We start from the raw sequence: 14,242 nt of genomic DNA, 5'->3' as shown, positions 1-14,242 counted from the left end.
GACTTGTATGTGTGCATGTATGTGATTGATGGGTTTACTCTGTGTTCTGGGCTGGCAGCCCACTGTGTTCCAGGGCCAGTTGTCATTTTCTCCAAAAGCTGCTGAACATGAGAAGGTTTTTATAATGTCCGTCTGCCCAAATCAAATGTACTCTGTCCAATTTATCAAGAAAAGCAAAATAAAGGTGTGAATCTGGGCTGTGCAGAAGTGACCATACCAGCAGGCTTGCGTCAACATGGCCCTGGTGAAATGTCTGTTTATATTCATTTCTGTTGTCTCTGTTCATGTGTGTTTTTATACTTACAGACAGTAGTTTATGTATGTGTACTACCAAGGTGAGCATTTCTGCACTTTTCCACATGTGTGTCAGTGTACTACAGTTTGTGTGTGTGTGTGTGTGCTTTTCCTCCAGTGGAACAGGTCTGTTTACGTCCTCTCAAGTTTCGGGGGATTTACAGTCCCTGTGTTGGCCTAAGAGAACAAGAGAGGAAGAACAGTCCTTTTCCTGTGAATCCTGTTCCTCTTTCTTGGTTTAGTTCTCTCCTTCAAGTCCTCTCTCCAGTCACACTTCCCAATTCTTTTGCTTAACATTCAGTGTCTCATATATTTCCCTTTCATCCTCTCCCTGCATAATCCTACTTTCTAACATTGTTTCTCAGCTAATTGCAGAGCACCAGTCTTTATTATTCTCTCTTAATTGATATAACAGTTAGTTTGTTGGTGTCCATGTTTCTCCATCACGTCACCTCGGGTTTCCTGCTGTCCTTCTATCCATTTTACTTTAACGTGTCAAGGGGTTCCTCTTCTGCACCCCCCCCCCCCCTTCATTTTTCACTATATTAAAAATCAAGCACCGTTACAGATTGGTTTTACTGGAAACTTGCCTCAAAGTTTTTAGCCTATTCTGCATTTTCATAATCCACACACTCAGCCAAGCTTAAACCAAAAGCAAGCTTAATTATCTTAGCTTAACTTCATCATTTCACCCTCTTTAATGATAACCCTCCATCTGTAATCAGCACAGTGGCATCAATATATTTTTTTTTTTTCTTCTGGATGAACGAAATATTTACAACAAATATTTGGTGTTTGGTAGCCAGTTAATCAGAGCACCCTTTTTCAAACCTGTTAACCCCTTCATTCGGCTCGTCTAAATACTTTGCCCTGGATGGTACTGCACTGAAATTTGTCATTGATTAAATGGCTACGATTTCAAATACATTCTGACCTTCCTACAGTGAACATTTGTCTGTCTCAGGTGGAGTTAGTTGAAATCACTTGCATTTAGTAAGTGGATACAGCTGAGCATGCGATAACTATTCATGAGGAATTAGAATAATTATTATTTGTTATGCAGAAAGGTATTACCTGATGGGCTCTTGAAGACTAAACTGTATCAGCAGCATTTTTCAGTAAAAAAAAAAGGGACAAAATTCTAAACATCAAAGCTGTGGATAAAGGTTATATACCTGTAATTCTTCTGTAATATGACCTTTAATTTCAGTGTTATAATAACCTCTCAGATATGTCCCAGATAATCCCTCAGATTAAAGAACTTCCTGAAAAAATGGCTTTCTTCATTTTCCTTAGGTGTCCACTGCAGTTTTTATTATTCGTTTTTCTCTCTAGGTTTGTTTCAGTAAAGGAAAACGGCTTCTTTTGCTGAATTACAGCCACGAGCAATGTAGCCTTTACCGCCACCCCCTGGCATCCCTGCACACCCGAGTTTATTTCCTTTAGACCAGTTAATCTAAGTGTCTTATTCACATTTCTTTCGAAAAGATTCAAAATTGACTTCATGAGTGAATGGAAACCCGACTACAGACTCTCTAAATGACTTGTTCAACATCTGATATTAAGATATTTCATTTATAGTGTTTTTTTTCATCTCTGTACAAGACACGACAATGAGGCAGGTCACAATTGTGGGGACAGATGTGATAACACACGTGTGTAATGAAGATAAAAAATGAAAGTGCAGTTTTACAAGGGCTGTCTCTGTTGAAATGAGCTAAGTGTGATCTTCCTCTGATGAAAAACGCTTACCTTCATTCCCTCACATAGGAAGATAAACATTTCTCCATGCAACACTTAACATGGATCATCTTTTACCACATATCCTCATGACTTTCTTGGTCCCAGGAAAACAGTCCCCGGGCTGTAACTGGATTTGTTGGTATAAATGTTACCGTGCATCATCTGTACGTGCAAAGGCCTGTCGGTGTGTGTGATGATATGATGCATACTAATAGGTTGGGGATCTGTCTGAAGGGAGACGTGCATCCTGGTTGTTTGCCCCAGCTGGCCAACGCTTTATCCTACATTAGCCACAACTTTGAGATGACATGTAGAAGATTAGGTTGCAGATGGACACCTCTGTTCAATTTGTTTCACTGAAAGGTCAAGGCAGCATCCATTAAAGTCGGCACCCAAAGACGAAAATAGCTTTTGAAAATATAATTACCATTTAGATGTGATATTTCAGTGGTTACCAGCCTTAGAATATAGTAAGATTAGATTAGTAAGATAGTCATGGTCAGTAATCTTTGCTCTCCTGTTGAATATTCAATTGATGAAAAGTAGGTTGGGCCTCACTGCCTACCTTACTGAAAAAGGTGTCCCACACTTCATGCTTTGGAAAGACTAAAGAGCGAGCTTTAAGCTTTGTGCCCTCTTAGCTCAACAACTTGCACCCTGACGGCATGGAGTTTATGACTGTACATATGTCATAAAGCATCCTGCAGATCATATTTGAAGGTGACTGGTACAGCTTGACAGGTTTTCAGCTCGACAGACTGGTCACCAGTCACAACCTGCAGTCCCCTTGCAATCGGTGGATCTTTTTGTAATTTGTTAACGATGTGCAGCAGTCCAGGCAAGCGGAATGTGCTGCATTTGCATTTTAGCAGATGGAGTGTTTGAGTATGATCGTTATCACAAAATCGACATGTGCATCGTCAATATCAGGACAAGCACTTTTGTGCATGTTCTGCAACTAACCAGCATGCACGAGTACACCTGAGCCTGCCACCAACACTATATTAAAGTGTTCATATGTCACAAGTCCTATCGTCATCACAATAATTCACAATAATATTACACGCTCAATGTTTTCCTGATATTATGAGTTCTAGAATAACAAAAGTTTTGACTGCCCCAGTAAACAGGAAAGCTTTATTTCAAAACGCTTAAATCAACAGACTCGTTCTTGTGAGTAAGCACAGATGTAATGAATGCCCCCTTCTCGATAACAAACACGCTGTACAGAGATGTCATGCAGATGTTTGTCTGTCCTGCACGTTGATTATGTGGGTTTAGATGGCCAGATTGTACAGGCTTGGCGGCACAGATAACTTTCTCCCCCCTCCCTCGCTCACTCACTCAATGACTGTCTTTACTGTCTTTATCTTGGTCATTTGCCCCTTTTCTCTCTTGCCTTCATGCAGACATACTCTAATTACACCTGGGGTCCACCTATTGACTGCCAGGCCTACGGCTCAAAGATAATCTTATCTGGAGAGAGCAGCCACGCGCACTGCCACCCAATTGATTAACTGTGCACAGAACAGGGCAAGAAGATTGTATGGGTCTGTGGCTCAGTTTGTATGTCTGTGTTTGTTTGTATTGGTCATGAAAGGTAATGAAATTGCAGTGATGGACCCATATCTGTGCCAGCAGTATAGATTGTATGCCTTTGTGTGTGGCTGTGTGTGTATTGTAGATGGGTGTAGGGAAGTTTATAAACCCCTTTTAATCCTGGCTACATAGAGAAGAGATTATCTGTGTATAATCACTGAAACATACAATGTTTGTTTGGTAAAAAGATAGTTTTGAATATTGGAAATGTGTGCTTCCATTAGTAGAGAATGCTTCGTTGCTCTTGTGTTCCCTTCTCTCTGCTGGTAGCGCTTTCCAAATTTCTAAGACCTCTGTCCATTACTCAAGCTGCCATTGTCCTGCTAATGTAGCCACCTATTAGTATAAAGGGTGAGAGGGGGAGGAGGTGACCCGGCTAGCTGAGAGAAAGTAATAAAAGCCCTTTTTCTTTATTTCATTTTTTCTTTATTTCACAAGCTATTGCCTGCTATCACAGACTCTTCAATTTACTCTGTGGATTGGACAAATTCTGAAGTCTGAAATCCGACTTTTTTTTATTTATTTATTTTTTTTAAACATAAGAATTGTTTCTTATTCAGTTCAATTCAAAATTGATTCACAATTTCAAAAAGAACACATTTTGAACATGGTTTGTCCAAGTGGGAAGCTACCCTTTTGGCTCTTTCAGCTTCAGTACTGGACTTTGTCCAGGTGGAAGCCTGCGAGTCAGTTACTGCGAAAGTAAATTCTCAAATTACAGTTGGTCTCATCCTATCCGATACACTTTTACTTCCCACAACATGCACATTAAGATAGTCCTGCCCGGCTCCCTTTTTTTTGCCTCGACTTTGCAGAATTCAGTCCAAGTGCTTCGGTGACTTCCCACATAACAAATACCTGAGATGAAATCATCTGTCATCACTCAGGAAGTTTAACAAGTTAAAAGTATAAATGCTGACTGACAAATATGGTGACACTTTAACAGACTTCCAGCGACAAAATCAACAAAAAGAATTTCCTGCGTTATTACAAAAGGCCACACAGTGGAGTTAACAATGAAGGCTTTGGTTTTATGATTAAAAGCCTCTGTTTACGCATTCAGATTATCTGACCTTTTTTTTTTTTTTTCAATATTAAACTCTCCACTGAGTTAATTTCAACAAACTTTGAAACTTTTGAAGGATGAGTTTTATGCCTTGCCGCTATGATGGTAGCTATCTCACTGTTTCAGGTGGAAATTGTGCAGTTGAAATCGGGAAAGATTTCCTTTTTCTTCCCCAACTTGCTCTAACAAGTCGACAGTGCTGTAGTACCTGCCAAGCACAAAAGACTCTGTTTTGGCTGCCATGGTGCTCCCAGGGGCTCTCTTTAAGTGGAACACAGTGATTATCAGAGCTATTAGGGTAATTATTACCTCACATTGACATTTAAATAGAGGCGTGTGCTGCACTGGCTGCCAGTCTTGATGGACTGTCGGTCAAGTACATCCTCCCTGAAACTTTCTTTGTTCCTAAGATTTTTTTTCCGAGTACAAAGACATTTATTTTGCTTATTCCAAAGAAAACATTCAAACATATATGATAAATTGAGTATTATAATACATGCTGAGTAGAAATGAATGAAGACTTGTGTCCCTTATATTAAGAAAGAGATGGTTTCTTTAGATATAGACTCGCCGTCTTATGCAATACTTTTATCTGGAGAGGCTACATATTTCTGTTGCTATCAGCTAATGATGGATCACAGTCTCTTTCAGTTGTGTAAACAGATTAAATTTTCACATTGTTAACCACCTAAGTGTGCTTGTAAAACTAATTCTATTTAAAGCTGTCATAATATGTGGTTTAATATGTTACCAGTTATATTACAGTTGTGGGAGGTAGATACAATACCAAAGAAGAAAAACATCTACCATGATCTTAACCCCTTTAGAGGTCACTCACTGAGAAACTTGGAAATTTAAAGTTTTACGAGCACGAGCACTCAGCAACAGACACAGTGACTTTAATCAACTTACCGTGGTTAGTTTTGACTGTCAGAGCCACTCGCTACTGTTTCATCAAAATCTTGAATCCCAGGCAAAGAGAAATTTTGGTCGCTTCTGCATCATCCCTGATTGGTCAGAGCCCGTGACATCACTTATTGTTCATTGGTCTGACCCTTGCTGACATGGCACTTTATTCTATGGCCATGGTATGTGGCATGTGGGGGTTCAAATATGGTAACTTGCACTAGAAGCAATTGCTGCTGCCCATAAGTTTGGGAAGGCGTATAAAGCCAATTATTCATCGTACGTATACGTATGTTTTTCCACTGCACTTTCTTTGAAGGATGGTTATTCACAGCTCACAGGTGTTTTGCATGCACGTGTCCTTTGTACCATTTTGATATTAACCTTCTGACCTGTATAAATTTGGCCACATTCTTACTAGTATGTGCAGCTATACATTGAGCGTTAGCAAGTCAAGATTGGACATTTCACTTTAAGAAGTATGAGTTTGTGTCATTGACTTCAGTTTGCCAGATCCGAATAATCAGACGAATATTATGTTGTCAAAGTTTGGCAGATATTCAAAATGCCCTTGCAGCAAAGCTGTTTTCCCTAAATGAGCTTGGATTCCATTTTATTCATTTCATGCCCAAACAAAACGCTACAAGTCTCTTTTTGTTTGCTAAAAGGATGTCGTCATTTTTTTGCCTCAATCCATGAATGGCTAAAAGCCAAATTGAAAAACTTGCCTCAGTTTGTTGGCCGGGAGGTGCCAGCGGAAGGCAAACCATCTGAAGCGTCCATTTCTTTATAAAGCGCTGTTGTTGTGCAGAATAAGAAGGGAGATCATCTCACAGTGAGGGGAAAATGATACCTCTCTTTCCTCTATCCTTTCTCGGCTGTCATGCTTTCATTCACCTGAGCTCCCTCTTCTCTCCATGCAAAGGGAAACGCAGTGATGTGCAGCCAGTTAATCACACAGTGCCTCATCCTCCTCTCCTCTCCCTTCCTATTTTCTTTTTTTCTCCCCTGTCTGACCCCCCTCTTCCCTCCTCCTTTTTCTTTTTTTTTTAAACTCACCCCCTCCCCCCTTTCTCATTCATCATCTCATCTTCTTTCCCATCCCCCTCAACAACACTACCATACATACCATAAGATGCCAACCCTACTTTCATCCCACGCCGTCCTGCTCCACTTTCTGGATGATAATGCTGGAAGCTTATCGACCCCATAGAAATGAGTGCTTTCAAATAGACACATTGATCGATACAGCTTAATGCAGCTCTTTTGTTTATTAATATCATCAGCACTTGCTGTCTGACAGCTAGCCTCATCTTTTTCCCTTTTTTTTCTTTCTTTTCTTAAATCTATAGAAATGTTTGTGGTTGATGTTGGATTGAAGCATTTTTGTTCACATTTAACACAATCAAAACTTATGAAAGATTCAAGTGATTATAGCGGGTCATGTTTTCCAAGGTTAAGCCTTCACATGATTCAGTTTATTCAGATGTGTTTAATTTTTTAACTGTACATGGCGTATTTGAAATAAAGTGCATTTCTTTATTCATCAATCTTTGGTACCCAGATAGTTAATCACAAGAAAAGACCTTTAGAAGTTATGTACAGTTTGGTTAGTCTTTCTTTTTTCATAATGGGAACAAAAATCTTATCAACTAAATTAGAGATGATTGGATGGATGAATTCAGGTGGCAGGTGGCATTCTTCAGGTAAAAATATGTAGGCTTATAACTCAAATGCATATTGTTTTATTAGCGTCGCTAACGGTTAAACCACTATTCAGCCCTTCATCCCATCATCTATGGTGCAATACCCTGTTTCTAAACATTAGATTCAAATAGCATATTTCTTTGAAAAACGTTTGTTTCATCATTTGATGCTATCTTTACACTATTTTCACGTAATATACAGTTTTGATATCTGTCTTTAATCACTTTTAGTTTTTCTTTACATTGTATACTGTGTACCAAGGGTTATGAATTTTCTTAAAGATGGAAGATAATAGATCTAATCCAAATCTGTAAATGCAACCCTCTCATTTTGTCTTGGAACTCAATGACCTTGACCAGAACTCAGTCAGCGGGGGTGACGATGACAACATACTTCAGTTTATCGGCAGTGATTAACGATCAGCCCAAAAACCAGAGTGCCTTGTCATCAAACAAATCAAATAAAGGCAATGCTGCCACTGACCTCTCCTCACTGGCTGCATCATATAGCTGAAGGATTGGTCTTAATGTGAAGATTCCAGACAAGAGACAGCCGAGTTCCTGTTTTGCTTCAACATGGCTTAATAACAGGGGGCCGTTCAATCAATGAGCACTAGATTTTATTTGTTGTGCAATATGAGGCCGTCCGTTTTCGTCTGGTCGTGATTGATGACTTTCATGCTGTCCTCCAACATTTTAAATCATCGCTGAGGCCCTCATAAGAGGCGCAGATAATGCATGCGAGTCCTTGATATTTTTAGTAGATGATGACCGCTACGCCTCAACAAAATGAATGGATAAGGACGTCTCTTGTCTAAATGGATATGGAGTAAGGATGATGTCATACTTTACTGCCTCTGTAACCCGGTCTCTGAGGCCTTTATTTTGTCAGCCTGTACGTCACACTCATTTTATGTCACTTTGTCCCCACAAAAGACTCCCAAAATCTCCCCCATGAACTCGTCCTCAGCTTGTCCTCGGCGTCTTTCAGTCCACACAACTCCCTCAACTTGTTTCTTGTGTGGCATAAAAAGAGGGATGGAGTACATCTGCATTATTTACAGTTGCTCTCAACCTGGCAGGCTCATTGTCCCTACATCCCAGAGCTGTCAGAATTACTCTATTCTCTTTCAAGACTTCATTGAAAAGGTGGATTTTGATTAATTAAGGAAATGATGCCGTTTAGGTGTGAAAAACTGAAATGATTCAACACAAAAAGCCCACGTGATGCAAAAGATAAGAGAGGCGACATAAAGGCTTACGTTAATAACTCTGAAATCCTTCACTGTTGGCTATTTGTTCCATTAATAAATTAACACAGACGTGGGCCGTGCATTTTTGTATTACAAGGGCTGAACTCCTCGCGCTAAACACAACTCGCCTACAGCATTTGAAATACTGCCTTTTAGTTGAATGGGACTCCCCTTTTATCAATATTAAATAACCCGCCAAGATCAATCATTCGTTTGAGGACTGCAGCAGTGGCTGAGCCGTGCAGAGCATGGCACAGTATACAGGCCATTTCAGGACTGAGACTGCAGACGCTCAAAATGTCTGGAGGGTAGTCTGTTGAAAATATCCTTTTGCTTGATGAATTTCGTAATCTTGCAACTTGACAGCCCTCTGCAGTGTTGCACTTACTGTACGGCCACTGAACTTTTTAGTGGCTGCTTCTGCTTCACTTGCTGCCCAAGTTGCTGTAGGAAAGCTAAGGCTCATGTGGCCGTTAAAGGGACAATAATAAATGGGTTTGGATGACTTGACCACTGAGACGATGGGGTGACCGAGTGCTCAGAGAATTATTACCTCACGCTACATCTCCCAGCTTATTGGTTTTCTGTATTTTCCTTTGGGAAACAAAATGTCCAGCCAGAGATTTTCGTAATGGAGACGTTATCCCTGAGTTGTTTCAACACTGAAGCAGTTGCCAGGTCAGGGGCCATTTTTTTTTCTCTCCACAGTTTGTAGAGCATTAAAGAAATATATCTATAGATGAGTGAACAGAGACTAAAGATGAATTTAATGAACATGTCAATAGGCAGAAGTTAAACAGAATAACATATTATTCTAATGTTCTGAGCTTTTCCCCGGCTTACAAAGAGTCAGAAATATTACCATTGTCTCTTAGGCTAACTCATCAACATGCTATGGGATTTATAAACCTACTGCTAGTTGCCAGTTGGGATGGGAATTGATCAGATTTTATTGATGCCAATGTCGATATGGTTCTATATATCAATTCCCTTATTGATTCTTGACTCTATTTTCTCTCAGGGAAACGAGCCCACTACACAGGTTTTCAACGTCAAGACAACTTCTTGCCATCTGAAAGTTAAACTGAATCCACTTTAGGTTTAGTGTCTTCATTCACACAATCTGTTTCAAATCCTTTAAGCAGAAAAGTACTTTTTTTACACCACACTATCAAAGTCCATGGAACCTGATCCACCTGAAATGTGGATCTTTAACTCTTGAGAAAGGATGCAAGGCTTTCACAACTCATTTTGTGATGGGCAAAGTGACGAGCGATGAAAGGGTGAATGAGCTTTACTGTTCAGTCTCTGCAGCAAATACGAAGCGAGCTGTCAGCTGCTACTGTTAGCTTCGGTTACCCAGACCACATCTAATGGGGAGAACATGAGATCATATTGTTTTCACTTTTTGTCAAACAGAAATGTGTCACGGTGCGTAAACGCTAGTTCTTGTGCTGCACTTACATTGAGCTTCACTTTGTCCAGCCCTCTACATGTCTGCTTCTCTTTGACTCCCTATGTTCACATGTACAATACAATGATACAGCCAGTTCTGGATAAAGCTGCTCTCATTCGTGTTTTTTTTCTTATCTCAGTAGCTTATCTGAAATTGTTACTGAGCGGCTTCCTATCACCTAGCAGTCACTCTGGGAACATTTGTAAACTGCCATTCAGCTCTGATTATGTACGTATACTTTCATCGCTGCGTCATCTGGAAAACGCACTATCCAAATAACTTAAGCATCTGTGATATGACTTCGGCTATATTTACATGTACGATGATGTTCTGGAGAGAACGTTGGAAGAAAATGTCTCCAATGTTTTCTCACACAGTTCACAGCCTCCTATTACGCATGACAAGCACAGTGCAGGGGAAGCAGCTCACGGGCACAGCTATCGTTCGTGGAGCAGCTGGGCAGAAGCAGAGAGGGGTGTTTCTGCTTTGGGGGCAGAGACCTCGCTCCGATGGGTCGTATAAATTGCCAAGTTGGCAAGGCTGGTGATGTTTGTCTCCTCGTGGGATACCGCAACATCACATGTTTTGAATTTGTTTTTCACTTTGTGAGAAACAGGAATTTGTGGCACGACAGTGTGTGAGAAGCGTGATTTGTGATACTCACATTTAACGCAGACTTGAGAGCCCTGCGTAAATGACATTGTTCCTGTGCTCATTTTCACCTGCCGACATTGATAGAGGAATTGATAATCAGAGAGACGTGCAATTCTTATTCTTAGGAAATTTCAGGACCGGCTTTCAAGTGGAGACTGTTCTCAGTTTGCATCCTTAGTTCCAATCTTAATTCAAATTCAAAAATACTTTATTTATCCCAGAGGGAAATTAAATGTTGATGTAGCTCAATTAAATCAAAGAGTTATTATAGATGCTGATGGCTGTGGGCAGGAAAGATTTCCTGTAGCGGTCCGTTTTGCATCCAAACTGAAGAAGCCTTTGACTGAAGAGACTCTGTTTTCCGATAACAGTCTCATGGAGAGGATGTTCAGGGTTGTCCATAATTCTCTTGATTTTATGCAAAATCCTTCTTTGCATTATTGTCTCCAGAACAGAACCAGCCTTCTTTATCAGGTTGTTGAGTCTTTTTAGGTCCCTGGTTCTGATGCTGCTGCCCCAACAGATGATGGAAGAGGAAATGACGCTCTCAACAACAGACTTGTAGAAGATCTGCAACATCTTGTTGCAAACCTTGAAGGACCTTAGCTTCCTCAAGAAGTACAGTCTGCTCTGTCCTTTTTTGTAGATGGCTTCACTGTTGTGTCTCCAGTCCAGTCTGTTGTCCACATGAACACCAAGGTATTTATATTCCTCAACCACCTCCACTTCTTCTCCCATGAAGATAAATAATAAGACAAAATAATGAGACAAGTTTGGCTTTTGTTTGTGAAAATTTCTAAATTTTCATACCAATCACAGAACCAGAGTCCATAGAAATCCAGTTTACTGAGGGTAAACTAAGTCATAAGTGGTCAATTATCAAAATAACTGTGGACCACTTACTCCTGACAAACTAATCCTCCAATATCAACTGAAACAAAAAGTTTTGGCTCTGGTATGAAGCCAACACCAAGTTTACCTCCTTATGTGTGTTTTAAAGGTGTTTTTTTTTTTTGTTTTTTTTTTTTTTTTTTTAAATGTAGGTAAACCCACTGAAACAAACTGATGAAATCCTTTACCATTACCAGTAGTATCATGTTTACCCTGAGTATATAACTGTCTACCAGAGGATTAGCCTGTAGCTACAACTGCATAAAGGGAGGGCTTTACCCTGTCGTATACAGGCTTAGACCACACTTTCAGATAAGGCTAGTTTATTATTTTTGGAGCATGGACATCTACAGCCTACACACTAGGACTGAGAGTGAGTGAGTGAGCTGCAATAAAAATAAAAATGGAAAAGGAAGGAAAACATTTTTACATCAGAGGTCTCTCACTGGTCAAGGGCAGTTCAGCACTAACTGTTCGTTCTTGATCCTAACCTGCCACCGTAGCCTCCTCTCAAGTCTGGGAAATTTGTGCTCAGAGAAACATTTTAAGGGTTGGATTGTTTGTGTGTGGGGCGAACATCTTCAAAATCAGAACATCTTGTATATTTGCTGACCTTGGCCATAGCATTGATTCATTTATTCATTCATTAATTCTTAGTTTGCCATGATTAACTTGTTTTATACAACACATATATCCACAATGAGTTAGACATGTGAAGTGTGTAAAATGCAAACAGATTTCATTTTTATTCCAGTCCTGTTATAAACATAATCAGAATTAATCATAATATATTGTAATTCATCATCCGTGGCCTCCAGTGTGCTAAAGCCTCTTTATTCTGATGGAAATGTCTATTTTTCAGATGATTACACTTTTGTCCCTGAGGCAAAATTGGCTGCTTGAAGCTCTGTTGAGCTCATCTCAATGACCGTCCTCACACATCAACAAAGAGGACACAACGTAGCGCACATTAACACGTATGGTACATGGGATTAGACATAATATGCATGTTATAAACCCTGGCAAAATTGGTGAGTAGGCTCCTTCCTGCAAAGCTGACTGATCTGTCAACCGTACACAAGATAGCTGGAACCTGACCGATGAAGAATTTAGTTTTTCATGAGTAAAGTCCTCAAAGAAACTGAAACAAAGGGACAAATTGTCTTTTTTCTTTTTTTAGGTCAGGATTGCACAACATTTTCCTCTACTTTCCACTATTACGAGGTAGTTGTGGGACACTACTCTTCTACCAAACCCAAACACATTTTTCTATTTTGGATTCGATCCCTGTGAATATCACGAAGCCTTACACATTGTCATGAAAATGAGCAAACTGACCCCCATGATGGGATCTGTCGGGACTGCTTGGTTTTGCATCTTTCCAGCAGTTGGATTAATGACTTTGGGGGTTTTACATAATTGTGTCATTTATTCTGCCACATACTGGTGAAAAGGTTTATCCATCAGAGAGTCTACCACAGCAGCTATAGGTGCTGACACCATCTGAGAATCCCCCTGGGAGCTCTTGTGGGTGAACGCCGCACGTTTCCCTCTGACAGCATTTCATAGCTCTGTCAACAGCTATGACAGGCAAAGGTCAGGGAGAGAGGACATGTGCGGTTCAGGGGAATACATACGGTTGATTGAACTCTCCTTCATTACGATGGCCCAGTTGTTTGTGAGATGGGAGCAAAAACTGAAGAGGAAGTGATGACTGAGCAGAAACTGGCTTTAGAGACTGCAACAGCCATTTTTCTTTTTTTTTGCCAACTAATCCTTATTTTTCTCAATTTTTACTCTCATAATCTTCTCATTAACGTTTTCCCCTGCTTTGATGCGCCTCAGTTTCCCATTCTGTTCGCTCCTTTTCTGCCTCTTTGATTCATTCTTTAATTTCCATATCTTTCCTTGTGTCTCTCTCAGCCTTTTGTCAATGCATTTGGTGTGGATTTAGAAAAAGGAAGATTATAGATCAAAAGCAGGCAGAGGTGCGGTCTTCAGTCAGTTTGTTGACTTAATGACTGGAGCAGCTCGATGGGCTGTTATTTCGCAGCCACAGTTTTTGGTCAGCACCGTACGTAGTCATGGCTACTTTGGGCCAAGCAGACAGACAATTTATGATGAAGCTCAAATAAAAACCAGATTTTACCTAGCCAGGGATTAAGAGTTTCACTTTCTCTCAATTCTGATAGAAACTGAGAATTGCAGTTAAAAGGTTGTAGTCAGATGTCAGTAAAAATGTAGTTCTCATGCAAGTGGTTACTTGTGTTACTTGCATAAAATAAGGAGTATCTTTTTTCTATGTGTATGTGGACCACACGCACACACGTGTCAAAAAATGGCTAGACATAGTGAGAGACAGATAGATGGAGAGAGATATATTATATATATATATGTGTGTGTGTAGAGAGAGTTATTTTTGCAAAGTATCTTCTTTAGTACATTCTTATTTAGATTACACCCAGGATACATAATGTTAAACAAGGAGACGAAGTCTGTAGTTAATCTGGAACCACTTTAAAAACTCAGGGGGAAGTTAATCCTTCAGCAGATGAAAAACAGAAACTTGTGACGGGGTTGTTTTCTTCCTCTGACATCTGACTTGACTTCAGAGCTTGGTGGTTGACGAGCCATCTGATTGAGTTTGAATACAACAGGCCAACTGCCTGTTGCA

General features: G+C 40.1%; 1 protein-coding gene across 1 annotated transcript in view; it reads left to right on the top strand.

Moving 5' to 3' along the window:
• The window catches only part of LOC142378905 (cytoplasmic phosphatidylinositol transfer protein 1-like), a 67,979-nt gene that overhangs the window by 34,963 nt on the left and 18,774 nt on the right, over positions 1–14,242 (top strand). The window lies entirely within an intron of this gene.

The sequence above is a fragment of the Odontesthes bonariensis genome, chromosome 4, assembly GCF_027942865.1.
Source record: "Odontesthes bonariensis isolate fOdoBon6 chromosome 4, fOdoBon6.hap1, whole genome shotgun sequence".
NCBI lineage: Eukaryota > Metazoa > Chordata > Actinopteri > Atheriniformes > Atherinopsidae > Odontesthes > Odontesthes bonariensis.
Note: the sequence above shows the minus strand (reverse complement) of the source record. Positions and strands in the feature narration are given on the sequence as shown.